Here is an 8,292-nt window from a genome sequence, read left to right on the forward strand (position 1 = left end):
GTATGTATGAGAGAGAGAGAGAGAGAGAGAGAGAGAGAGAGAGAGAGAGAGAGAGAGAGAGAGAGAGAGAGAGAGAGATTTACAACATGCTTTAAACTTCTCAAGATAAAAACTAGTATACTGTAGTTGGCAATCTAGTGGGATCTAACACATATGTTCGCTTACACAAAATATGCATACTTTTGTGATAGTGTGTCTGTGAAACAGAGAACGAGTTTTGAAAGGGAAACAAAGAAGATGTAAATAGGAAAATACCCTGAGAATTTTGTACTGTACCGTATGAAAATAGGTTAGATAACCATCTAGTATTTTATTATCTAAGGCAAATCAATAGAATTTTTTAATTATCAGTTAAATCTCGTAGAATAAATAACTCAGGGAAGTCACTTATGTCACGTTTTTGTTGTTGTTAAAAATGAATATTATGAAACAAACACTAAGAGCTACAAAGCAATACATATGTGTATTCCTATACAACAGGCTATGCCTTAAGATATATCTTTGTGTTTTACATGAAATGGAAAGAAATATTTAAGGTATATGTCACACAGCCATTGGTCTACCTATCAATGTTTTGTTTTATCAACTTGGGTTCGCCATCTAGCTAACAACATTAAGAAATCGATGTTATAATGCTAAAAATTCAGCCTTTTATGGTATATTATGTTTACAAAATATAATGAATATCAGTATAAAAGAGATTTGCTTCATCAAAATTCTAAATATAATACGTATTTGCATTTAAGATGGATATGTAAACTACTTCCTGTATTCGAATTTTGTTTTTAAAATTCTTCAATATTCTTAATGTTTTATTTTTTCATATCAAAATAAAGGTAAGATTATCATTTATCTATTTATAAAAATATAATATTATGGCTTTTTATACGAACATGAAGTGAAAATATAGTTAGGAGCGCTGAAATAGTTTCCACGGAATTCGAAACGAAGAAATCGGATAGAGGAATCAGCTGTCTCTTGTCAACAGACTAACCAGGCAACCACGAGACTCCCAGTTTGAAATCACAATCTCATCTTTTACACAGCAAAGGCTATCACCAGAATGTCGCACAAACTCGTCGCTTGTATGTTAAACGTATCGGAAGCAAGAAATAAAAATGTCGTTGAGAAAATAGCAAGATCAGCCCTGGCAGCCGTCAATCCACCCGCCCTTCCTCCGGTAACTTCAGAGTGGCGCATCAATGCTGCTGTCCTCAACATATTTCAGGATTATGATTACAATCGCTCAGTTATAACAGTGGTATCAAATACAGATTTAATTGGTAAGCAACCGTACGTGTAATATAATTTGGTATATGTGCCTTAACTGCCTATCAAGTTAGGTAAACTTAACTGGCTAGGCCTAGGCCTAGTGTAGACTAATGTACTTTAATCAAGGACAATGGTAAATTAATGTGGTGTAGCTTTATTGATTTGACAAAATGCATAATAGTGGAGCGTTTCAAATGGAAAAACTACTTTCACAAATGTACCCATTAAGTTAAAAAACTTCACTGGCTAGGCCTAGGTCTAGTGTAGACTAATGTGGGGTAGTCTAGGACTGACAAGTTGATGTGGGCTAGCTTTACTGATTTAAATGCATAATAAAGGAGCATTTTAAATGAGAGAAACTACTTTCATTAATAAGATTAATTTTATGGTATATAGAACCACTGTTCAAGGTATGATAGGTTGCTGTCCTCAACATATTTCGGGATTATGATTACAATCGCTAAGTTATAACAGTGGTATCGAATACAGATTTAATTGGTAAGCAGCTGTACGTGTACTATGGTATAGTATTTAGCAAAAAATCGTATATGTACCCAAACTGCCCATTAAGTTGGGAAAACTTAACTGGCTAGGCCTAGGCCAAGTGTAGACTAACTTGCCATAATCAAGGACAATGGTAGATTAATGTGGCCTAGCTTTATTGAATAGAAAAAAGGCATAATAGCGGAGCACTGCATATAAGAGAAACTAATTTCATGAATAATTAAACTAATTTTATGGGATATAGAACTGATTTCAAGTTCAGATAAGATATGATAGATGTGATCACCCCTGTCAGGATGGGACATGGTACTAAGGTTAGGGTAGGATAAGAAGGCTCAGGCAGCCTTTGTAGTTCGTTGGGTCAAACCTGGTATAGAATGTCAAAATTTAATACTAAAAACCCACATTTTAAAAGGGAAATAAACACAAGAGCACCATCTAACTTAAGTTTCCCCACCTAACCTAACCTAGGAGCCGCATCCTTACCTATTTCCCTACTGGGGACGACCCATGTTAGACTGCCGTATTCTTAGCTTACCCTAAGAATTACTCTCAACCTCGTGCTTGCTTCCCAACCGAGCTCACTCCTGGTAAGGTAACACTGAATCATAATTTGCAAATTGTAAAACTAGCTTCATATATTATTGTATTTCAGACAAAGATAAACATATTTTTCTGTAAAGAAAATCGATTTGACAAGTAACAAAGTTTACACCTTTCCCAACGAATTACTGTTAGAGCGGTTGTCTCTATATAATTGTAGATTGTGTAGAACTATTCTGTAATTTTACCGTCCATTTAACATGTATTGCATAAGTCTCGCCTTACATAGTTTAACTAGATTATCCTAACCTGATTTAATTAAAGGGATGTAGGTAAATGTTTGGAAATTAACCTCTCTTTAATAATATATATTGGGTAGGCCCCAGCTCTTTTTATAACTAGGCCACTTGATGTGCATTTTATGATAGAGACAACCAGCGAAATCTAACCGAGGCCCTTAGCGTCAATAGGCGTAGGAGGATAGGATGATGATAGGAAAAACCCATATGCCTATTTCATGTGGGATACGTCTCAACTCTTTCTGGTCCTGACCTGGCAGGGAAATGATGGACCTCGTACCCTAAGCCGATTTAGATCTTTTTAAATCAAAAGTAATTTTTAGTTTGTTAGTCATGTACAGTAATTTCTCTCATATGGCATCCACAATTTTTCTGCAATTTTTTCCATAATTTTTCATAGACTTTCACTTTCCCCAACTTCTATACCTGTACAGTACTGTATAGGCCTATTTAACAATCAGGTAATATGGCAACTAGAGTGGAAAACGAAGGTTTTGTCATTTAAGAAGTCATGAAACTAGACTCAATGCAACGAGAAAGGTCCTATAAGGGAGGGCACCATATTTAAACATATTTCCCCCACTTATGCCACATCGCGTCCGATCACTCTCTTCCCTTCTTTCTCCAACCGTGCCCCACCTCGATACCTTCTGTCCCTGTCTCTCTCTATCTCTTACTTTATAAATTGGTATACGTATTTCCAAAATTGCACCTGAAATTATTCTAACTTTAGTTCCCCATCAGACAGACAGACAGGGTTTGGAGATTGGGTCTGTGATCTGTGGAGATATGGCATCAGTGGGGAAATCTATTTAAAACCAGGTGCCCTCCCCTATCGGTCCTTTCTCGCTGGATTGAATACTCTTTAGCGAATTCCATCAGTGTTACTAAATGCACAAGAGAAGCAGGTGGAAGATATGTACAATTTTTAAATATTTAACTTAGCCGGTGAATATATAGCTGCAACTCTGTTGCTCGACAGACAAACTCTACGGAAAAACTCGCCAGCGATCGCTACACAGGTTGCGGGTGTGCCCAACAGCGCCATCTGTCTACCAGATACCCAGCTCTTATGTAAACAAAGACTCAATTTTCTCTCTGTCGACGTGTCGACAAGACGTACTTTACTCGCTGTTGCTAAACTGGAGTTTTTCACATCATATTGGTGAAGTACAGTGTACTATATTCTGGTTTTGAGCTTTCGCAATGCAGGTGTTTTATCTTCATCTTAAATCTTGAACTCGTTTTGGATAGATTTAATTATGGTGACAAAGAGAGTATGGACTTTCTTTCACTTTTAAATGGCCGACCCTTCCCTTAGACGGAAGTGTGTTTAGGCTTTTAGTAATTATCTTATCACGTTATAAATTATTTATAGATTTTCCTCTATATATTTTATATCTCTCCGCCTTTATTAGGCCTCTTCGATTAACTTTCCATTTATTATAAACATATAAAAAATAAATTTTAATGTTTTGTTTATATGCGACCTTTCCTGAGAGTAGGCGGTCCTAACTTGGAAACCGAAGTTAATCAACGTTGAGCCCTTTATATCGTAAATAGCTTTTAAAGAGCTAAGGATTTAAAACTTTTTAAATGTAATATTTTATGAAAGATTTTCTTTGATAGTCTTCGTACTCTTTTCAAAGATGAACTAACGTTTAGTTTATTTATACTACGCAGTTGTTGACGTTCAACATGCGCTCTATCGTTACGATAGAGAGAGAGTGTATCACGGTTTCACTTTGCAGTAAGAGTAAATCGATTCTGACGTTTTGTTCATTCTTTCTTAGCTTAAATGTTTTAAATTCTATTTTAAAGGAACTTTTTATTTGAAAAACCTTTCAGTTTTTTCCTTTAGTCAAATAACATGTTTTTTTGACGAAATATAATTGGGCTCTTCTCTTAGGTGCGAAATCAAGAGAGAAAGAGAGAGAGAGATAGAGACGGAGGGAGAGAGAGGAGAGAAAACGTTCCGTTCAAGCGGGTAACGTTGTTCTCGAGTTACTCTCGTCCCTAGTCTCTGTACGGGGAGGAAGGATAAAACGTTTTTAGTTTTTTATTCTCGTCCCCAGGCTATGTGCGGTGAGAGATTGAAAACGTAGTTTATATGAACTAGTGTTTAGTCTCTTTCCCAGCAACTGAATTTTTTATCTTAAAATATGTTTTCTGTTTTTTGCTGGTATTAATGAGCTTGCATTTTACGACTGATTTCGCAATTACAGTGAACCCTCGTTTATCGCGGTTGATAGGTTCCAGACGGGGGCGCGATAGGTGAAAATCCGCGAAGTATTGACACCATATTTACCTATTTATTTAACATGTATATTCGGACTTTTAAAACCTTCCCTTGTACGTAGTACTGTTAACAAACTACCCTTTAATGTACAGAACATTTAATGCATGTACTACAGTACCCTAAACTAAAACAGGCACAAATATTAAAGGCGATTTTATATCATGCGTTTCCTAAACACCTAAAAAGCACGATAAAAAATGGCAACCAATGTTTTGTTTACGTTTATCTCTGATCATAATGAAGAAACAAACTCATTTAGTGTACTGTACACATATATGTATAGGTTAGTTTTTGCATCGATTATATTGATGTATACAGTATGTTGATTTTGTTATTACCAATGTTTTACTTAATTTTCCTTAGGACTTCCAAATGAAATGTTTTTCTTTATGACGCCACCTGAAACGACGGCGTCATAAAGTACGCTCAGTAAACAACCACGCTCAGAACAAAGAAGGCATTTAACGCGCATGATGAAAGTGATAAATAATGATATTTACAGTAAAAGCATTTACAAAATATGTTATTACAAATATTATTTACCGTATCTATATAAAATCATACAGTACATACTGGACGTAGCAAAGCAGGAAAACAATTTACGAGAGAGAGAGAGAGAGAGAGAGAGAGAGAGAGAGAGAGAGAGAGAGAGAGAGAGAGAGAGAGAGAGAGATTGTTTTACGTACGTAAATGTAAATTTTAAACAAAAAAAATATGATAGGCTTTTAAAACCTTCCCTTTAACTTAATGCATATAGTACTAAACTATAAAACAGGCACAAATATTAAAATGTTTAAGTAAAAAATAAAGATTGTTACTGTACTCACCACGAAAGAAGTTCAAGAAAAACTTGAATGATGATGGCGATGAATTTGCTGCACAGTAGAAATGATGATGATGAAGCTGATGATGTCTTCTACTGTGCAGCCAATAATAGTATTTTACGTCTCTTCAGACGGAGGTGTCTTTTCCTGGGACACCTCTTCAACTTCTTCCTGAGACACTTCTTCAATTTCTTCTGAGGGCATTGTGATCGGAAGTTGCTGCCGCTGCTTCTTTTTTCGCAAGAGCATCCTGTAGGGAGCCATGTGTTCATCGATCTTGGTGCAGAATTGTACAGAACGAACCATATCCTCGTCCCACTCTTGCGACATTTCTTTCACCTCATTCGCAAGCTTGCAGAGCTTGGCAAGCCGTTCTAATGTTAAGACCGTTTCTTCGACATTTTCTTGGATCTCTTCCTGTGTTTCACTGTCTTCACTGCCCGATTTCGTCAGGTCTTCGAGGTCTGCGGCCGCGTAACTTCTACTGTCTTTTAACATAGTATCGAGAAGCGTCACCTTCTCAGCAATCGTCATCATCTTTCGGTGCTGTTTAGGCTCACTACCAGCCTTAGTAGAAGCAGAAGGCTTGGGAGGCATTGTACAGTAGGGTTTAACAGAAAGTTCAACAAAAAGTTCAACTTAAAACAGTCACGCACAGCACAGATTAAAGTTCACAATTAACAACGTCAACACAGCGATACAGCGGGAGACAAAGTGACCGCGGAAAGAGATGCTGCGGGTTGGAGAAGCGGTCAAAACACCAATCAGAGGCTAGATTACAAAACTTGGGTTCTGATTCGTCATCTATCAGCGCTTGAACCAATCACAACCCGTCTTACAGTACTATGATGCGTTGGTTACCTACTCATAGAAGATGCCCCGCGCATACCGAACGTACGTAGATTAAGTAAATACCGTAATAATAATAAATAATGATAATAATACTGTACAGTAATAATAATAATAATAATAATGATAATAATAATAACAATAATAATTTTATTAACAACAACAACAATAATAATAATAATAACAATAATAATAATAATACAGCTTTACGTACGCTATTTTACGCCTCTCTCTCTCTCTCTCTCTCTCTCTCTCTCTCTCTCTCTCTCTCTCTCTCTCTCTCTCTCTCTCTCTCTCTCTCGTACGCTTATTCGAAATGTGATTTTTGCAACAAAGAATATTATTGGATGCAGTACTACGTACGTATACATACAAAAGATTCATGGAAAAGAAGCATATCCATTACAGTACACACCATTCTAATATGGTATGACTGCATCTGATTTGCGTTTCATGTTCGATTTAATTTTACTACGTACTGTATACAGTACTGAATTATCGTATGATCACATTCTCTTTTCGTGTTTTATTTCTTTCTGTGCTTAATTATATGTCATATGTAATGCAATGAACAATCAGTAAGAGCAGATATTACTAATTACAGTATTAATGGAATTACAGGTAACGAAATATCGTATTTGGGGTCTTCAGATATTGCGGTATTTTCGAAATTTCCGGAAAATCCGCGATATGTATATATATATGGGTTATGGAAAAACCCCGCGAAGTGGTGAATCCGCGATTGTCGAACCGCGAAGTAGCGAGGGTTCACTGTACTACCTTTTAATGAAGGGTAGAATTGCGTGTTTCAGGTAGAAATCAGTAAAAGTTTCGATTTCAGTGAAATAAGTGCAAAACAGAAAATCGAAGTGATAAAGTGATATGCGCAAAGTATTACAGTGTTGCGTCCGAGGGTTCGTCTGTTCGTGCCTGTCGTTCACCTAGTCTGGGACCTCTTGCATGCTCCCAAGCCCAGGGGAGAAGTAATGTCGAACGACTTATGGGTTCGAGAGGCCTTGATCAACGAACAGACGTTTCCCTCTATGGTATCGGGTGTATCTTACCAAGATCTCCCCTACCATAAGACGAGAGAGACGTTTTTTCTCCTCGTCATCCGAAGGCTTTTCGCATAAGAAACCTGTCACAAGGTTTCGAAGCCCTTAAGCGAAAGTCAGTCCTTTCAGGACAGGTCCAGCGTCCTGGTTACAGCCATTAGGACAGCTCTGACCCTATGCAGTCATCGGATAACTGCTCGCCGCCTAACAAAAGCGTAACACAGACTCCGAGAGTCTTTTTTGTTGGCAAAGTGTTGCGGTCACAGACGTTACCCTCGTCTCTTACCACAACCATTTCCGTTGATCCTTAATGGGTTGTATGGCAAGACATGCAGAATATGCTTGCCTCCCTTATGGAAGACTATTCTGCCGATTAGTCCGTTGAGTCTAGCCGTTTATCTCATCGATATCCTGGCTTTCAGCCAACCTAACGTTCCTTTGTGCTTACTGTTGACGTTGGCGTAGCTAAGTCACGTCAGTCAGGTTGTTTAGAACCACACTCGATGCGGTCTCGTGTGGTTTTTCAGCCGCTTTTGGACGTTAGGCCACTTGCTGATGCTCCTGTTGACGTTCAAGACGTTCACTAACAATCGGAGTTGACTTGTTTTGACGCTGTGCGTCAACCTCCGCATTCTAGAGTTGTTTTG

Source organism: Palaemon carinicauda, chromosome 9 (genome assembly GCF_036898095.1).
Source record: "Palaemon carinicauda isolate YSFRI2023 chromosome 9, ASM3689809v2, whole genome shotgun sequence".
Classification (NCBI taxonomy): domain Eukaryota; kingdom Metazoa; phylum Arthropoda; class Malacostraca; order Decapoda; family Palaemonidae; genus Palaemon; species Palaemon carinicauda.